Source organism: Opisthocomus hoazin, chromosome 2, assembly GCF_030867145.1.
Source record: "Opisthocomus hoazin isolate bOpiHoa1 chromosome 2, bOpiHoa1.hap1, whole genome shotgun sequence".
NCBI classification, from domain to species: Eukaryota; Metazoa; Chordata; class Aves; order Opisthocomiformes; family Opisthocomidae; genus Opisthocomus; species Opisthocomus hoazin.
Genome location: NC_134415.1, coordinates 78,039,115 through 78,059,563, shown reverse-complemented (window position 1 = coordinate 78,059,563; position 20,449 = coordinate 78,039,115). Strand labels below are relative to the sequence as shown.

General features: G+C 47.5%; 1 protein-coding gene across 4 annotated transcripts in view; it reads right to left on the bottom strand.

Annotated features, from left to right (window-relative positions):
* Window positions 1–19,496, bottom strand: part of FYN (FYN proto-oncogene, Src family tyrosine kinase) — a 144,344-nt gene extending 124,848 nt beyond the window's left edge. For all 4 annotated transcript variants that reach the window (XM_075414197.1, XM_075414196.1, XM_075414195.1 and 1 more), the window contains exon 1: window positions 19,154–19,496. The gene's annotated coding sequence lies outside the window, so the exon portion shown is untranslated. The remainder of the gene's footprint in view (window positions 1–19,153) is intronic.
* Window positions 19,497–20,449: the final 953 nt, after the last annotated feature.

The window sequence follows — 20,449 nt, the reverse complement described above, 5'->3', positions numbered from 1 at the left end:
CCTCTCTGGCTCCTCGCTCGCGCGAAGGCTGGTCTGTCATCTTCGCCACGGGCACCGCCGGCAGCCGCGCGGGAACGGCGCGGTTCGCTTGTGCGGACTTGCAACACCCGTTAGCTGCGAGACCCCTCCGGCTAGTGAGCGGGCCCCCTCGGACCTGAGCAACGCAAAGCTCCGCTCCTCGGCTTTCGCTCCCCCCCACCTCACGGTAGATCTGTATTCAAAGAGCAATTACACGCATTTGCGTGACAGAAATATAAAGGATATGAAGTTACGCACACAAACACCAGACTTCCCAGAGCTGCTACTGGTTGTGCCACTGGCGTCTGCCTGCCCTCCCCCAGCCAGCCCGTGACTCCACTGCGATGCAGTTCTTGATTATACGATCACACTGAAAGTTTTCCATAAGAGCACAGTCTCCTTCACTGCCTAAAATGGCTGGGGCTTATTCACTGTGGTCATTTAATACTTTTTTTTCTTTTCTTTCCTTTTGACATTCAATGTCACTTCACAGAACGCTCCTCCCAGCCTGCTCTGAAAACACAACCAGTTCGCTCATGGGTCCCTGCACCGCTCAGTGCCCGAGTTTTCCCTCACAAAGCATGCATTTTTTACAGCATCCTAAGACACCAGGAGTATTATTGGCACTTTATGACAAAGAGAAGATAAATTCAAAAGTGTTCTTTATTTAGGTGCCCAGTTTGAGACAACCGAGGCCTGACTATTCAGTACACTCCTAGCAATGAGTCCATTGACTTCATTTGCAGTTGCACGTACTCGACACTGCTCCAGTCACCCCACAATCCATTAGCATGGCTATGCAGCAAAATAAGTCACTTTTCATAATGGTGTGTGCTTAAGTGGATTTTCTTTCCCAAGCGCCTAGCAGATCCTTGCCTTTTCCTTCCTGCAAACTTCCCCACCTCCTTCACGTGGCACCTTCCAGCTCCTGCCACAGACGAAGCTGTGATTTGGCAGGAGCCAGTCTCTCCCAGTGCTGTCTTGGTCTGCTCCTGGATGCGCTGGAGGAAGCGGGGATCTCCTCAGCTGAAAAGCCCAGGATCACGTCATGCAACGAAAAGCCAAACCGTAACATGCACACACTAACATTGCAAGCATTTATGCATCCTTGACTCAAGAAAAAAAAAAAATCATGGAAACGTTCATGAGGTTATTTTAAGACTGTTAAAAGCAAACTAACCTTTCCCATCCCCTGAGAAATTTTCATCACATGAGTGCCTGTGATTAATCAGCAGGCTGATGCACAGTCTCTCCTTTTTAAGCTCAGGGAGAAACTGGACACACTTCACGCTGCTTCTGCCTCTGTGCTAACCAGAATCAAGGGGGGAGGGCAGGGGGGTACACAACACTTCATTTATCAACAGATATCAGGGGTTGTTGCTACTAGCAGAAGGGAAGAACCCAAGCCCTCAGTTCCTCAGTTCAGTTACCTCCAGAGCAGACAAACCAGACTCTGGAATCCTGGTCTTCTTCCTCAACCTGCTTGAAAGTCTTGTCCCTGCCATGGCCTACACAGAGAGGCTAGAGAAATCGGTCAAGCTGATTAAAAAGGAGACAGAAAGGGACGGGAGTACACCTTCAGCCTTGAAAGATGGAGAAGGCTTTTACAAAGAGGCAAAATTTGCACATAGTGATAGTGTATTTTACTAGCATAAGTAATGCAGGCAGGAATAACAGACAGACAGACTTTCAGGACCTGTGCCCTTTCAGTCTCCTGTTTCTCCATGTACACCGAAGATAACAGAGACGGTCTGTACAAATACCAATGTCAGCCAGATATTAGAAGCTCTCCAGTGACTCAAATGTAGAAGAGAGCAGTTGGGTGTGTTGGAGATTGAACCCTCTGGGACTCAGTAATGACCTGTGCTCACCGTGTCCTAACTTGCACCATTAGGGCAGGAATGATTTAAGATCCCTCCCTGTCCTAAGTTTCTACAATGCACAACTTTGTGCCACTCTCCGAAGCTGTTTTCAGAAAAGCACGACTCATAAAACCTCACCTTGCACCCACCCACCCTTATTTCAACACGTCTGTGTACTTTGTGGTTGAAGACCTAGCCTGAATCAATGCTGATCTGAATACATACATGTTATGGCAGTACTGGATACAGACATTGCAAGAAGCCAAGTGAGATACTTGGTAGAGATTATGGGCAGGCACTCCTCCCACTACTGAACATTGCTGATGTACACGCTCTAACAGCAGCCAGAAAGCTCTGGGCACATGTTTGTAACTGAGGTGCCAATAAAAGATTATTCTTTGCCATACCACTACTTAGGAAACCAATTTCCCTTACAGAAGCAGTAGGTTATTAGTACAGAAATATTGGCGATACTTTAGGAGTGACACATCTCCAAACACTTCACTCTCCTTTATGAGGAGTGCAGCAAGTTTCTCCCAAAAAGCAGCAGAGCTATTGCAGCTGCAAGCTCGTAATTCTCTGAAGTAGCTGTGAAATGATCTGTTCTGGACATGTATTAGCAGCCCACACAAATGCGTACCACAGGGAAGATAATAAAAACAAATTACTATGTACACGATATTTTCCTCCCGGACCCTTCTGCACAACATGCTGGATAGGAGTAGCCACAACTAAACCTACTGCAGTTCAGGGTGCCATCATCGCTGTCATGAATGTAGATGTCCACACCATAGGTGCCTTCAGCTCAGCCAGCCTACAGCTCTCAGGATGCTTTTGCACTAAAATGTCAGCCCAGGTACTCTAGTAACAGCAGTGTGGACAGACGGACAGACATCCACCCCCCCTTTATCCTTTTCACCAAGAGCAGGGCCAACACCCCAGCCTGAGCAAGCTGCCCCGGTGAGCAGCCTACGATGGGCAGACACATCCCTGCTGCTCTCGCACGGACTCCTGCACTTAACAAGGAGGGTAAAACCAACACCAACCATGCCTCAGTGTAACTGTAAGGCTCTGACTCAGAGCTCTGTACAGAAGAGCGCTACTTCATCACGCCTATGAAGGTGGCAGCCTCCAGCAGAATGGCAAGTCTCATACCAGTAACACATTAAAAAAAAAAAAGGCGCTGTCAAATCTTGACTACATCCATCAGACTCTTCACACGGGCAGATAAATCCCTTTCACTGTATCAGTTTAATAAAAGAAAATACCAAATTAAGCCAAGGTGGCACAATTTGTCCAGCCCTACTCAATGAGAACTAATGCAGGATGCTTACAAACAACAAATGAAAAGAGCAAGAGATGGTTAACAAAACTGACAAATCATCCGATGTTTAACGGGAACTCCCAAGAAACACCAAGTTTCTCACCCCCTCCCCCAAAATTGCAGCAATAGGTTTCTTCCTCTCTTCCCACTCCTCCTTCCTTCTCTTTCTCTAGAGGATGCATTTATCTTGAAGAAGACCAGTAAAAGCAGAAGCATAGAAAAAAGCACCTTATTGACTGGTACCTTTGCTGCTGTTGAAAAGAGAACAAATATGAAGGGACAGAGCCTATCCTCTCGGAGGAAAGGGCTGGCCCTAGTCAAAACCACTAGATTAAAACGCAGAGATAGAAATATCAGCCTAGAAACAGAATGAAAAGTTTTGTCTGCTTCCCTTTCTTCTCTTTTCAGACCCAAATTTCTCTTCTACCAAGTAGTCCCCATAATTGCCACTGAAATCAGAACTGGCAAGACCTTAAAGGGACCAGGCAGACAGTTCCTGGAATGGAGAATGAAACAGATATAAATGAAACTTCACTTTTAGGATGTTAAAAATCCCTTTTCCTAGGAAGAAGAGGTTGAAAATTAGTTTTACATATTCTGCGTATTACCCACGTGAATTTAAATACAGTAAGGCATGATTTCTGGTTACACACAAGTCGACCATTTTTCCAACAGACTTCAGGAGAACATTACTCAGATGCAGATGCAGTCTAGTTGTGTCACTAAAATGCCACGACTGGCTGGCAGAGCAAGTCTGGGAGATTACTGGGTATGCCTAGAAGGCGAACTGGCTATCAGGCTTTAAAATCCTCTGTTGAGCATTGCCAGTTCAAGCAGCTTGGGTTATTCTTTTTCCCTCTATAAAAGCCTGATAAATAAGTCTACTGACAAAGATTCTGCATTTAAAAAAAAAAAAAAAAAGTTGGTTTCTTAGGCATCGCGCAACTGCAGTCTTCAACTTCCTAGAAATACAGGCATTGAATTTTAAAACCAAGCTGTAATCACTGCTCCTCTCCCCCCCGCCCCTTACTTTCTAGTCGCTTGGATCCTTGAGCCTTCCCTTCCACCTACCCTTCTCTTCCATGTCTCCTGATGCCCTAAAGAAATGAGAGAAGAGCTTCAGCTAGTCAAGCAAAACACACGAGCTGACTCAGTTTGGTAGCGCTCAGCTGTCTGATATCTGTAAGTTTGATTGTCCCCCGGCAGGGTTAAAAGCATAGTGTTTCCTCTGCGTACCCGCCTCTCCTGAAAAAAAATCAGGCACGAAGATCATTCACAGCAATCTTCAAATTTACTCTGAGATCAAAAAGCTCCAGGTTTGAGGGACAAGTGAACTACTGTCTAATGCTTATGCCTCCAGGAAATTCAGAACATACAAAAATCCATGCTTTTAACATTTATTTATTTTCTATATTAAAGCCCACACTGTACTTTTTAATACCTTTTAAATTTTGCAATATACAGTCAACTGTATTGTGTGGTCTCTCACACTACAACAAGTGGGACAGGAGACAGCCGGCACAGTTTCAGGAAGCCGTAAAAGTGGCACAAATCTTCAAGTATTCATTATGTAGACCTGTAGAATTTACTCTGCTCCATATTATTAGACTGAGTTTGTTTGATAAATATTCTTCCTAAAGAAAGAAAATTTGTACATAGGGAAAAATTGAAATGGTATTAATAAACTGAAGCAAAGAAACCCAGCCCACAGGTGCCAAGAAGGAACTTAAAATTTATTTTGGGAATTCTGGCAACTCATCATAAATGAGCTGTCACAGGAAATCAAAATTAGTTTAGCAGTTCCTTGTGAAAATCAGGTAAAGAAAAAAAAGAAAAAAAATACCAAGAACTACTGCCAAGAAGGTTCATGCTGTTTTCTCAGGGCTCAGCTGCTGTTGGCTGGTAAAAATCATCATCCAGGTCTCCCTCCTCTTGAGTCAAAAAGAGGTCAGATTCCTTCTTTAACGTGTTCTCCCAATCCCCCAAAAAACAACCCCGAAATCCAAATTAAAAAAATGTTTAAAAACAGTTATCTACATCTACAGGCAATGGCATGTACAATGCCTCTAGTCCAATCATGTGGCACATACTCAGATTTAAGTGCACCAAAGGTGATTTGCAGAATGAAGGTTTAGAGATCAGGTTATTTGAGACTTTCCCTACCTCCATTTTTTTTTATAATACATTGTATCCCTTCCTTTGCCTCTTTAGCAAATGTGATAATTGGTTGCTAAAAAGTAATTCTTGACAAGGTTGACACTTGGGAATGCCTACAACAAAGAACCAGAGGGAATAAGGAGCCACCTTAAAACATGATGTCAATGTGTGATGTGCTTAGGGTCCAAAATCAAGCAGCCGCTTTTCAAGTGGTAAGCACAAGCTTGTCAGAGAATAAAGTTGCGAGATGATGGGAAAAAGAAAATCTGACTCATATCTATAACATAAAAGGACCATTTCTGACATTTTTGGTTCGTACCCATATTGCGCACAGGCAGCGGGTGTGCTTGAACAGTCCAAGGTCAGCTATCCCTCAAGGCACCCGCATCTCCAGGAGGCTAAGATATTTGGCAGGGCGGAGGGGGAAAGCTGGTGGGCTTGTCTGTCTGGTTAGCACTGCTAATGCTTTAACTATTGCAAAACAGAGAAAGTGGGGTTAAATTACTTATTCCTCCTAAATAGCACGCTGGGATGGCTTCAAGTGCCTCATACTGAGCAATGCTCCAGCTCTTACCACTCCTTTTATAGAGGCCTTTGCTTCTTCAGGGTGTTTTTTTTTTGCCAGAGAGATTAAAAACTATATACAAAGAAGTCAGTGTATTGCTTGGAAACATCTGCCAACATTAACGGAAGCAGAAAACTGAGAACATTTTTAGGATCAGCCTCTTACACCCGTCTATGTACCAGCAATTTCAAAACAGCATATATTAGCCACAAATCAATGCCACCAACTAGTCTTCCAGACAGAGCAATCCAAGTATATGTATTAAAAATACCTGAGTCACACTGATGGAACTGATCTCCAACATGATTTGAATATCTTAGATTTAATTAGAAGGTGTTAACAAGCACACACACATTCATTCCATAAGAAAAAGACAGCAACCTTTGAGATCATCAGCGGCAGCTCCCACCAGACTAGGTTGGACCTCGGTGGCCCAATGAGTGCATGTAAGATGTTACAGCAGCTCCAAACTCCAGCCCCTTCTTCCTCTTCTCCAAAACCACTGCAACATTTGAACACTTAGGGTTGGTAACACTTGCTTCCAGCCCTGCCACCACCCAAGTTTGACTCAAATGAGCAGTCACGGACAGGATGCAGCAGACTGAAGGTGCTGGCATTGTCTGGAATAGGTACCGATCTCCTGCCCTCAGTGCTGTTGCCTCATCTCCCAGTGCTTCTACCAAAACAATCTACTTCACACTCTTTGGAGAAGGACACCTTCTGTGACTTCTCTAGTTTGCTAACAATAAGTTATCTTGCATAACCTGTTTAAACAAATATTAAGTACAAGCTGATATACATCCCCCTCATCTTCCCACTGAAACTATTTTACTCAAGCTGCCAACCAAACACCAGAAAGCTGGTGAGCTTTTCACACCACTTAAACCAAAACTGGAACAAAAATTCAAAACGCTTTAAACTCTCACTGTCTCCCCCATGACAGCTTATATACGGCACCAAGGGACACCAGTTTCTGATGTAAATAAGAGCACGCAACCTCCTGAGATGGTCAACCTCACCTGAGTGGCCATGGCGAGAGCTGTTCCCCAGCACTGCCAACAGTACCCAGGCAAGGTCTGTGTCCCCAAGGGGCCTGGGGGTGCGTTTATTGCTGTCAACAGGCAAAACTCCACATTTCTTCACATAATACAGGGATCTGTTTGGTAGTAGGCCGCCACTTCGGCATAGCTCTTGCACACCGTCCTTCTACTACGCAACCATGCCTGGGTAACCTGAAAGAGCTGCGTAACCAAAGGTTTGTTTCCATACCAGGAGCAGCTTCTTACTCACTTATGAGCCATACTCAACTCGGCCTACCGAGATTCACTCCCACAACTGTACAGAGTGAAAATACACAACTAATTCTTTGGGGCACAGCAAAAAATAATCCACCTTTTTATTTTTTAATCACTGTGAATATAAGCAATTCAGCGGCATTACAATTGGAGCATTGTGAACACCCATTAGCGCAAGGATAAAGAGCTCGTTTGTGTCAGGAGACGAAAGGATTTGCGGGCAAGACAAGGAAGGTGAGCAACGGAGAACACTGAGGTAAGCAAGCACGAAGGCAGGATTGCTCTAAGCAGGGTTATGGGAATAAAACAGGTGAAAAAGGGACCTCTAAAAGAGCATCTGACAGCCACAGCCAGTGCCACAGAGCTAGTAAGAATAACCCAAGAAAAATCATGAGAGGAAAACTGTGGTGGCAACAGCCAGAGTAGAAAGGAAGACTTTGAAGAAGTTCCTTGCGGGGGACACACACTAAAGAAGAAAAAAAAAAAAAAAAAAAAAAAAAAAAAAAAAAAAAAAAAAAGCCTAACAATTCCCCTCCCTTATCCACCTTCCCAAATCAAACCTCCCTACAAATTCTTTCTTTTACACCCAATGGGCTTTTAAGGTTTCTTTCTCCTTTGATTGTGCCAAGATACTTGGGAGGTCCTCGAGGCACAGCAACCGCTCAGCCCAGCCACCTCCCTTGGCACCAGACAAGCAGCGGTCAGTATTCACTCAACACCCCAGACACTTACCCTGCCACAGCTTTTCGGGAGCCGGAATTTCCTAAATACTAATATCCTAAACATTAAAACAGGCATATGCGTGTGGAAGATTTACACCTTCAGCTGCTCTCCCACACTGGGGCGTGAGGACGTCTGAGCTGGGATGTGAGCCAGAAACTCCTCGAAGCAGCAGGAACTGCAGGACAAGTCCCACTTGCATGAGCTTGGTGATCGTTGTGGATTTCTCTCAATTTCCAACTGTTCTGGGGTTTTCCCAGCAAAGATTGATTTAAGTACTTAAACCGTTAATCATAAAATTTTCATTTTGCATGTACTTGAGAAAATATAAAAAAATAAAAATCAAACAGCGCAGGAAGATTAAACCTTTAAAAAGCACAGATTATAGCTAGTCACATGTAGTTCAGCCACCTATAATAGCACAACTGACAATGACAGTCTCAGAAATCTAGTGGAGAAGAAACACCTTCTGGGTATAAAACCTTAAGCACATCTTATTGTCCCCCAGCTCCCATGAGGCTCTTCTGGGTGGCACGCCTGTTACTTCAATTCTCATATTTGTTACCAAACATTAACTTTAAAGTGGGTAACTTGGCTAATAGCTAAAGTACTGCCAGGAAAACAAACAGCATACACACAATGCATCTCTTTGCACATGCTGTTTACTACGCACTTTCTTCACTGTTTTACCAAAATAATCACTGTGATACCATCTTACTGCTTCAGGTTATATTGCTGCATGCAGTGTGAAAGTCTGGTGCAAAAATTCACTACAGGCAAATGGAAACTTTTGCAGGTTTGTGTGTCTAAACACTGATTTGGTTATCTGCTTCATGTAGTTGAAGCAAAGGACCATCTCTGTTCCAGCTCTTTTCAGGGTGACAGAGAAGCTGACAAGTACTCCCCTGCAAGGGGAGTTTCCACCACTCCAGCTTGAGGGAACTGAAGACAACTGACAGCAACTGAAGATCTGGCACCAAATAAGCAATTTAATTAGCTGGCAGGTGGAGGGAAATAATTATTCCTCTCTATGCAGTGTTTGTGAGACCACATCTGGAGTACTCAGTCTGGTTTTGGGAGTCCTGGGAAAAGAAAGATTGACGTACTGGAGTGAGTCCAGTGGATGGCCACCAAGACGCTGCAGCATTTGATGTGTGAAGGAGAGCTATAGAGAGCTGGGTTTGTTCAGTCTGTCCTGGGAGATACTAAAAAACTGACTGGACGAGGCCCCAGCTTTGAAGTTCAACCCAGCTTTGAGGTTAGCCCTGTTCTGTGCAGGGAGATGATTTCCGGAGGTCCCTTCAAACCTAGACTCTTCTGTTTAAATTTTTAAAGGAAGAAGAGCTTATCTGAGAGAAGTCAGAAGGACTATTAAAAAGTAGTTTAATAATAGAACTATTAAAAAGTACTTTTATAAGAAAAGTCTGTTAGCTCTAGAGAGAGCTCAGTTACAGAAAATAAATTGTTACAATATGATTGGGGAAAAAAATCAATTTGGCAATCATTCCTTCAAATAAAACTAGGGGTTTTTTTCTCTCCTAGGTTTAAAGAACAATGTGAAAGAGTCCAAAGCTACATACTTGCCGCAATATACACGGGTTTAGCACGTTCCCATACCAACAATCAAGGAAATCTACATGATGCGGTTTGACTGCCATTGTCAAGATATTTTCTCAGAAATTATACCTCATGGTGGCAACATATTGCTGATTAGGGAAGAAATTCTTACTATTGCAGTTTGGGGTGACTACATTATTGGCAAACACAGATCTTACTTCCCTTACAGAGCTGTTCATAACTGCATTTTTTCAAGATCTGTGATATTTCACTTTTGGAAGAGTGTTAACAATGGTCCAGTGGCACTAAGAAATCCACAGAAATGTACTAACACTTCAAAATTAAATTGGAGACAGCAAGCCCTCTAATTCAGTTTACTCTGAAAAGATCTCACTCATCAAGAAGTACTCTCCCACTCTCATCGTGACATAATTTGAATGGCGATTGCCCCCTTCCTTAGAAAAAGGAGATAGAAAATAAACGCTGCATACAATCTCAGCACACTGTCATTTTAAAGCTTGTGGGTAGCTGTTACAGATGGAGCACCCGAGGAACATAATCTCTCTTCTTCAGTGGGGCAGACAATGTAGGAAAAAAAAAAAAACAACAGAGGATTTCTTCTTAGTAGCAACTTTTTAAAAAGCTAGTTTGAGTAGTCTCTGGTGCTGTGAAAATGAACATTCATCTCGTTAATCCACTCTTTCAGGTCACCGCTCTCATGTCACTCCTTTTTTGCGTCAACAAGTAAAGCACAGCCTCCAGAGCACCACACGCCGCTGCGCAGATGCACTCACGACCATCCTGGTGGTCCCGGCTGCGGTGCGGGCACGTGAGCACAACTCCTCCTGGGCTGCTGGGGTTACCCCAACTCTCAGGCGCGAGATCTTCCACCCACCTCGGCCCAGTGCCAGCCAGACGCAGCCCGAGACCAAGGCCTGCTCTGCCCAACGAAGGGAAACCAAAGCAATGCGGTTTTGACCCACCGTCTACATTCAGGTCCAGATCATTCAAAGCACAGTCCTGTGCCACACTGGCTCTAAAAGGATGACGACTACCTTTTGTAAGACACAAACTTCTGTGGCAGATCGTGGAGGAGCTGACCGCAACAGCTAAATCTGGCTGGCTTCTTTAACACCTACAGCTACACAGGCAGCTCCATAAAGCAGAACTAATGCTTTTGCATGTGGAGGAAACAAAAAAAACCCTAAACAACGTAACCTTACAACAGTTCACATTAGGACTTGCTGAAAATGTAGCAAGACCAGAGACAAGGTCACCCCACCCTTGAAGAAGTCACTGAATCACACTGATGCCAGACGAAGCCCACAATTTTTAAAAAAAGCCTGTAATTGAAAGAAGGTTTGTAACCTTTTACAGGACCGGCAGCAAACAGCTCTGAAGGTCAAGTCACCCAGCAGTGCACACTGATGCGCTCCCCGTCCTGCCTGCGATGACAGAGGAGGAAGAGGGACACGGTCTTCCCTGCTCACTTTGTCTGCAGCCCTGTTTGTCCCTTTTTGGCAGCCCCACTTGAACATTAGGAAAAGGAGTTCCGCAGTTTTTAAGCATGTCAGTAATGCTGCCTTAAGCAAGAAAGACAGTCAACACTCATCTTCTACCTCCCCGAATGCACACAGGGTCATTTTTGACCTTCAGATGCAAAGGATGTTTCTTCTACAAGGTCGTATTGCCTAGCAGCTCTCTTCTCAGCCAAACTTTTGGTTTTGTTACATTTCCTACAAAAGAGAAACTCCTAGAGAGGTGGTCAAAAGAAATCAAAGCCAACACTATGTGTGGTTTTTCGAGAACATACAGCCTGTTATACTGAGAGTTAAAGCCAGCTCTTCAGCTTGCCAGCTTCTGCACACTGACCTTATACCAATCGTAGGCTGGTGGGCTTACACAGCTTTTCAACAGTGATTACAACTAATAAAATGGGTTGCATTAAACATGGTTTTGATTTTTTTTTTCTTTTAAAGGTGGTTTGCCTCAGTCTTTCAGAATAAAATAGAAAAAAAGATTAAACAATAAAAATAAAAACCCAGTTGCTATTCCTCCTCACCAGTCCAAAGTATGAGGTCTTATAAGATCGCTGACCATTCAAAGACACCAGGAGAACTTACTATCTGGAACAAAAGGCCCGCATATTCGGCTAATGGCTTTAAATAAAAATTATGAATGACCTCAGATACTGTGCTATTCAAAGGACTAGCTCCAAATAGTTGTATTTCTTCTTGAAGGGTGAAACCAGCAAAACATTTGCCAATTAATTTGGAAATGGGACCTAGAACGTCTCTTGCTGAAATCACCAATTCAAATGCGGCCCAGAGTGATAACAACCAGAAATTTCATAATCTATTGGCTAACTCACAGCCAAATCCCACAAGAAAATTTAGGAGGTTTCAGTTACTTTCCAGGAAGGCAGACAGGCAACAGAACCAGCATTTTTGCTGGTCTTCAGAGAAAATTCTTACTGGATATGGGTTCCCCCTCTGAAATCCTGTTCTTCAGACCTGCCCGTTTTCAAGCGTTATTAGCACACAGTGACAGCATGCAAGAGGACCTGTCCACAGAGAGTCTAAAAACATGCAAGAGGTCATTAACCTTGCCATAAAAAAACCCTCTACCATTAACCTCACCACTAAAATCAAACACTGAGCATTTATGTACAGTTTAAGACAAGAAACAGTGTAATTGCCTAGCCAGACAATAGAGGTTTTCATTCCAAGTCTTAGTGATGCTTTTTTTTTCTCCTGGAAAAAATATATCATTACTTCCTAGTGAGAGGCTGCCTACAAAGAAAAACCCAGTTCCAGGAACAAACAAATATTCTTTCTTTTAACGGTCTGAGAGCTGCTTTCTCTTACACCTGCTCTCCTTCCCCTGGGGTAAAAGCAGCTGGCCGTAGGACGCAACCATCGCCACCCTCCAAAGAGGGGTATCAGCTGGTCTTATGAGAAGTCCTAAGAAACGGGCAGGTATGGGATTAAGTTGTCCCAGAAGAAGGAAAAGTACTTCTGTGAAGAAGCAATACAAGTCCAGAAGTTAGAAAGTAACAGACAAGCTTCTGCTGTACTTTTTTTTTTTTTTTGGACAGCTAACGCAGCCCTTAAGAGTCACACGTCACTGGTTGATACAGAGATAGCTGCAGCCCTCATTAACATAGCGGTGAAGTTTGCACGGGCTAAAATGAGAGCGAAAAAGTCCACGAGCACTCTTTCCGTGCGCCTCACTGACGACAGCCCTGAGCCGACACGGGGTCGCTCACCAGCGCTGCTGCCAGTCTCAGCTCCAGCTAGGTGCCCAGCGCTTCCATCTGCCAGCACGACGCTGCGACACAGCACGCCGTCGCGGCTTCTGGCTTGGACAACTTCCCAACTAACCAGCAACTAGTCTTCCCAATTACTTTGGGGAAGAGCACCAACTTCAATTATAATCCCCAGGGCTGTTCTGCAGTTTAAAGGTCAGGCACGAAAGGGAAAAAAATAACATATTTTTAAAAAAATCAACAATTATCTGTACACCAATATCAGGAGCCAAGATAGGAACTGCATGATATTCCAAAGTCATGCCAGGAAAACGTTCAGAGCTGTCTCTTTTGTAAGTGATACAGCTGCAAGTCAAAGATCAATGTTACGCAAAGTGCTCTTTCACACACAGGTTGTTCTAAAACAAGGGAGGTTGGAAGGTCTTCATTAACACAATAAAAAGCCTTCAAATGAATGTTAAAGTTCATTTGTTTTTAAAAAAAACACAAGTAAAATAATAGAAATGGTAAAGAAAAAGGATGCTAGGAACCACCAGATATGGTCAGTAAAAAACTCTCATGGAACAGGGAAGTTTTTCTTAAACTCTGAATGGGTATTTAATATCAATCTTCATCCTCATATCCTGTTTAACTTCTCTGTATAGTTTCATCTAGCAAACTGAGACCTGACAAGATAAAAATTATCTGGCAATAACATTTTCATCTTGGACTATACCAAAAAGGCTTGAGAACTATTTTGGTCAAATCTGTAAACATGGCAAAGCTGGAGCCAAGAGGAAAAGGACAATTTCAAACAGAGAAGATATTTCATCCAAGTCAAGGCAATCATTTGAGGTTTCCTCCTTCCTCCTCCAAAAATCACCAAAACAAGAGTTATTTGCAAGTTTAAGTGGTGCCAAACCCTTCTTTTCTATCAAAGCAAATGTCCTCACTTGCGCAGACACACACACGAGCAGCTTCCTCTCGCCTGCTTCAGCCAGCTCTTCCCTTGGTCTGCTCAATGTCCCTCCACCCCAGGTACTTCTCTGCTTCTTCCTACGTTGTGCTGGTGCCATTACCATCATTTTCAGCTTCAAAACACTTTCCAAATTCACCACTGCAAGTGACATAGCTTTGGTGAATAAAACAACATTTTTCAAGCATTTCTGGAAGCTTCAATACTGATGCTACATTTTGCCTGAAACGTAAGGTCCCAATTTCAGGCTCAAATAAATTGTTACAGCCCTTACACAGCCAAGGCTTTAGATTTTTATCTGCCTTTTAGAGGTCCCAGAGCTGTTTCAAGGCAGCATCGAGGACATGAGGAAGCTCCTCCCCAGGCCACCGCAAGAGCTATGAAGCAAGGTGTACCACGAAGGTGGAGCCTTCGTTCAGGGCTGGCTGCTGATAGTGCCACTGACCATGGGGCCAGGCATTTTGCGGACAGCCCAGTAACTGCTCTCACAGCACAGTATCTGATACTGTTAGAAGTAGCTCTGGCTCCTTTGAGGAGCTCTGGCTGGGCTGCTTCATACTTCAAAGCACTGAGCACATCACTTGACAGACACTTCTCAACATCCCTCCTTTCTGGTTGTAGCCACTGGGTACCTAAAGCAGGATGGGGCAAAGAATTTCCCTAGGCTGGAAAAGGCATCCAGTCATTGCTGCCTCCTGAAAAACCCACCAAAATAAAATAAGATCAGAGTTGAGGAGTAACATTCTCTGTTCCCATCAAAATGTTCTCACATGGCAGCTGCCTTGTGTAGTTCATCATATTAAACCATGTCTCAGTGTGAAGAACATCAACTAACTTGCTCTAAGAACTTAGGTTACTGGCTTAATCAAGTAGGACTTGTTACTCACAGATACTCTAGAAAATTATAGCGTGGAACAAGCAACCTTCAGAGGTGCAATAGTTCCCTGAATCAGAAGAAGCTGAGTTGGAAAACGTGGGGTAACCTCTCTCCATATCACCTTGTCACAAACAACATAAGTAGGTCTATTCAAGTTGGGATGCCTTCGACACAAAAAGAGAGCTGCATTTTGGGAAGGACAGCAAGTTTAACATTCATTTGCTGTTCTCTCCCCTGCTGAAAACACTATTTCGCTCCAGCTGTCTAATTCAAATCAGTTGATATTACCAGGCTAGTTTTTTGATGGCTTTTTCAGATGAAAAACGTTTGTTCAGGTTCATGGTATACGAGGAGCAGAGCCGGTCAGGACAGTTCCAACAGCCATTCTTAGTTCTCTTAGAACAGTTTAGTTCTATCCATATCTAAAAGCTCCGCAAAACTGTTGCATATTTTATACTTCAGTGAAAAGTCAGGATGTCAAAGGTTCTATTTTGTTCCAAAGAGGTGCCAATATTTTGAGTTGAAACCCTTGCTTTCATAGCGAATTATCATTCAAAACAGTCAGAAGCAAGAAGAGGCGAGACATTTTGATTGACTTCAGGTAATTTTATTTTTCACTTCCCCCAGTAAAAGTGCTGATATTGTTCCGTTTTCTTCCCGTTCCAAGAGAAGGAAAGTTCCGACAATCCTTCACAAAATGTCACTGCTCTCCTGCAGCCAGTGGTAAGGAGAGCACCGGGGCGCTTCTCCTTGGCTGCGAACTCCTGTAAGGTCAGGCCTGTTTCTAGTTTCAAGGCCCAAGGACATCTCCCGCAGAGGGGTTTAGCCCGACCACTCTCAAAGCATGAGGCAGTTCGCCCTCCTGAAACCGAGCCGGCGTGGGAGCACGTTGAGAAGCGCGACTGCCGACAGCACAGCGCTCCTCAAGGAGCGCCGCACACTTCTCGCATATATTGAAACAACTTACACCTTTCACCTTTTGCCTGGACCTGTCATTTCTCAGTCTGGAAGTCAGGCACTAAGGGCAAAACCCATACAGGGATGCTAATGCCAGAAACCCAAACTCTTCCACACCTGCACATTTGCCAGCTATTGAGTTACAAAATACAAAGCTTTTCCTTTTCTTTATTTTTTTCTTTAAAGTTATTATTATCTTATCAAAAGCAGGTTAGGATTTTTGCTCTCTAAGAGCAAGCTGCTGCACACCAGCTGCTGGGAGCGCAGCCCTGAGGTGCGTGACGACCTCAGCACGGCACCGCAAGCAGCAGCACCCCTTGCTCGGAGGTGTGAGACACGCAGGGGTCGCAGCTGCTCCGGTAGTGAGGCCGCAGGATGCTCTGTGCGGAAGCACGCAAACCCTTCTGTGGGTTTCGCCCCGCGCAAATCGCCGACTTGCACGACACAGATCCGCAGGCCTTTTGTCACCAAAGGGAGTCCTTAATTGCTGGGTTTCAACGAGACTGCTGGGGTGAATTAGGTTTGTCGGTTCAAGTCCTGTTTTTAGAGTAATGGGTCAAAATTACTTGTGAGGACACTTCCGTGGGAGCTGCAGGGGTGGGAAAGGGACAGGCGTTGTCGGTTTTCTCCCTGTCGAAGGAAGGTCACTTTGACAACACACACTGCCAGCAGCAGACCTGCCCATAAAGCAAATTACAAAGCGCTGTCCGTGACACAAACGAATGCCATTATTACACATTCAAAGCAGTGTCCAAACTGAATTAAGCAGAGCTTTACAGAACGAGTTTGAATCAAATATTAATGTGCGCCCCAGAGACAAGGCGGAAGGGAAAACACATGCGTGCAACTCTCTCTCTCCCTGAAGTAAAAGCACTATAAAGCAGCAAAGTGAAGATGCTGGTTAAATAAATCGGGCATAACACGACCAACAGCTCCAAGCCCTCCTTAACACAACTGAATGTAAGATACTGTAGAAGTACCATATCACAGTGTTAAAGCATCACAAAGGCATCGGACAGTTTTCACTTGTCTAGCCACAATTCTGTTGCACTGTAAATCCAGTGCAGACCACACTATGTGCAGATTAGTATATTCAGCTTAATTCAGCTAAGCCGTAGGGCCAGTGGCCGCAGAGGCCCGCTCTGTATCACACTCCACCCACGCATTTCGGATGACACCATTCAGGCGTCTCACATAAAGGTATTGTGAAATCTAGTATAGCGTCTCAAAAATAACTAGCTGCTCAGCTTTATCTCGCGCAAACGAAACAGAAATTTGTCAGTGGGTCCTAACTTATAAAGACACTCGAAACGAAAATGATTAATAAGCAGCTCCTCTGCACCACCTTCTCCTATTCTGCTTTACATCAACCGCCACGCACATACACCGAAGCTGTTTATCCCTCACTGAAGACATGTGTTTATTCAACATCAAAACAATTTCCAGAGAAGCCTGTTCAGAGTTTTATATTTAACTGGTATTTCACGCCACTACATCTTCCACCAGCAGGCAACGCAGAATTTCTGAAACAACATGCCTGAAGCACGAACCACAAAACACCACAGCCAGTGGCCTACCATTAGACAACCTCACATTGGAAATTTTTATTTTTGCCAAAGATGAGCCAAGCAGATGAGGCAGTAATTTGTTAGAAGTGAAGAAGCAGGCTTACAGGCACCCTCTAAGAAGCATCTGAACGTTTCAACAAACTAAGAGAAATCTGCAACCTAAGACCAATGAAATATAAATTTTGAAGGAATTAATCAGGCAATCTTCCTTTCTCTTTTTCAGCAAAATCACGGCTTTGTGGGGTAAAAAACGGTCAGGAAAGAACCCATTGTTTTTTCTAACTGATTCCCTACTTTAAAAAGTTCTCAAAGAAATTGTGAAAAGGCAGTGATCTATTGACATTCATCAAGTGTTACCAGTTTCCTGAGCATACACATCGAGGTGCTGAAAACTCCAGTATTACTGGGAGGAAGGTAACAACCTTTCCACTTTACTAAGTAAATGTTCAACTGTGAAAACGAACTTCTCTCCCCGCCAGTTTCCCACTGGGCCAAGCAGTGGCCGCAACGGATGTAACGGAGAAGTTGGAGCTGCTGCCTTCCCTCCCTTCCCACTCTGGTATTTCAATTCTGGCCTCCTTTGTCCACTTAACAGAACTTTGTTTGAAGCGTGTTTTTACTCCTTCCCTGCATGACAAACCCACACAGTCAGAAGACAGACCGATAAAAACCACACATCTCCAGCAGCGAGCCCGACGGTGGGTGTAACATTGGACACAGCTCTCCATTCATCACGCGCATTCTCCGGATTTTGAGTTGACAGCGTCCCTTCAGCTTACTCTTCCTCCTCACGGGAGACCAGACCGGTCAACCCTAACGAAAACACTTCCTCCACCAGCACATAAACAAACAGACCTTCACCTGCAATTGTTCTAAGCTTCGGCCACAGAATGCTAGTTAAAAAGACATCAAGACGATGGAAAAAAAAAAAAAAAAGAGATGATGGTGTGTGGGGAGGAGATACTGGAAAGCGTTAGAGCTGCAGGGATAGTGGAGGGAAGGACGTGGGAGTTCAGGTGGCTGCATACAAGGAGGAAAATGAGGAGGTCTCAGAGGCGTTCCCAGCCTTCCGCACGCGTTTCACAAGCCCGGTCCGTTCCCACTTGCTGTTTCGCCTTTCTAGAATCGGGGCGCACCGGAACGACTGAGGGTCAGCTGCAGAGGGTCGCTCTCCACTCCACCCGGACCTCCTCCTGCGGGTCCGACTCAGCCCTGCCCTCCCCGTCACCGCACCAAAGCGTCGCGCTCTTGTTTTCACCGAGTGACCCCCTTCCTTCCCTCCCTCCCCGAGCGCTCCCGCACACGCAGAGCCCGCGCAGCGCCCGGGCAAGCGGCGGCCAGGCCGCGGGAGGACGCGCACGCCGCGGCTCCGCGAAGGGCCGGCACCCGCAGCGCGGCCTGCGGGGTCTGCCGCGACCCGAGGAGGCGGGCGGGGAGGGACTGGCGGCGGCCCAGCGGCCTCATCGGGGGAGGGGGGGGGGGGGGGCAGAGAGGCTGCAGGGGAAGGACAAGAAACAAGGCTCTCCTCGCATCCTGCCGCCCTCGGGCGTTTTGTCCGTCCCTTCTTTCTTCCCTGAAAGGCGCCTTTGTCGCAGCGGCGCGGATCCTACACCGTTTATTTCAGAGGCAGAGAAGCTCTTTTTATTTATTCCTTCTCCCCCCCCCCCCGCCTTTTTCGCAGTTCGGCGACGACAACAAACGCAGCCCTGTGCTGCGCTCCCTCCCCTCTCCCCGGCCGGCGGCCGCGGGGCACACGGACGCGGAGACGGGCGACCCCCGGGCACGCCGCCCCCGGCCCTCCCCGCGCTGCAGGCCGCGCCCGGCGGCTCCCGGCGGGGTGGGTGTGTGCGTGCGTGTGCGGGGGGAACACGGGCAGCAGCGCGGCCGCCCCCCCTCCCCAGCAGCCCCCGCACCCCGTCACCGCTCGGGCGCACAAAGGAAACCAACGCGCCGCAGCATCCATCGCCCCCCCCCCGCCCCTTCCCGGCCCCCCCGGGCGGCGGCGCGGCGGGCTCCGGCCCCTCCGTTACCTGAGGCGGCTCTGCTCGGCGCAGCGCGGGGCCCGGGCGGCGCCGCCGCACTCACATCCTCCTCGCTCCGCTCCTCCGCCGGCTGCCCCCGCCCGCAGCGAGGGGCAGACGCGCTGCGCCCAGCCCCGGCCGGGCGCGGAGGCGGCGGTTTCGTGCGGCGGCGAAGCCGCAGCCTGGGACAGCGATGAGCTCGCACGGGCTTTCCCCACTGCTGCTGCTGCTGCTGCCTCCGCTCCGCCCGGGCGAGCGCGGCTCGGTCGCTCCCCTCCCACCGGGGCTCCTGGCAGATGGCGCAACCGCAGCGCTGCTGCCGCCGCCGCCCGGCCCCGCTCGCCCGCCCGGAGCCGGCGGCCACCTCCCCCCCCCGCCCGCCGCGCCGCGCCCCGCCGCGGGGGCGGACCCAGACTGGCGGCTCCTCGGTCCTATGGCGAGGCGCGGCCGGCAGCCGCCGCCGCTGGGATTGGCGGGCTGCCTGGGAAGGCGGGGCGGGCGAGGCGGCCCCTCCGCGCCCGCTCGCCGCGGCCGTGGGGGCGGCAGCGCCCGGTCGCCGCACCCGGGGAGCCGCCGCCGCTTCGGGCGGCCCGCGGGGGTCCGGTGGGGCCGGGCCGGAGGCTGCCCCGGAGGAGGGGCCGGGGGCGGAGAGGCGAGAAAGGGCAGAAGAGGAGGGGTCGCCGGCCCGTGGCGGGGGTCGGTTCGCGTTGCTCCGCGCCCCGGGCCCCGCTGCGTGTGCTCCGCCGGGTGCCTCGGGGAAGCGGGGGGCGTGGGCCGGACCTCTCGGCATCCCCCGCGGACGGGAGAACAACCTGAAGCAGATCGCGCCTCTTTGCAAAAGCCGGCGTCTTGTCCTGTGGCTGTTTTTTATCCCTCATTCTGGAATTTGGCGACAGCGGGCTCTGAGGCAGCAGCGGCCGCGAAATACACGCGGGTTTTCCAGGGCCGGGGTTTTATTCCATTTTTCACGTTTAACGGCAGAGTATTTCAGACGGCCGTGTCGGGAGGAGCCGCAGCCCGGCGGCCTCCGTGGCCGCGGCGCATCCGCCATCGCCGCCGCGCAGCCGGGCGCCTTCGCCGGGCCTTCGGTCTGGCGCCGTGCCCGACGACGCGCTGGCTTTGCCGTCCTCCGGCCACGGCGCACCTTGCTCCACGGGCAGGCGACGGGAGAAGGTGTCCCCCACGCTCCGTTCCCTTGGCGTCCTCGTCGACGCCGTAACTCCTCTCGGCCTTGCTCAAGGTGTTTGCGTCCACCTGCGACGCCCACTGAAGGCACCGCACGCTCCGGCTGCGGGGCCCCGCTCC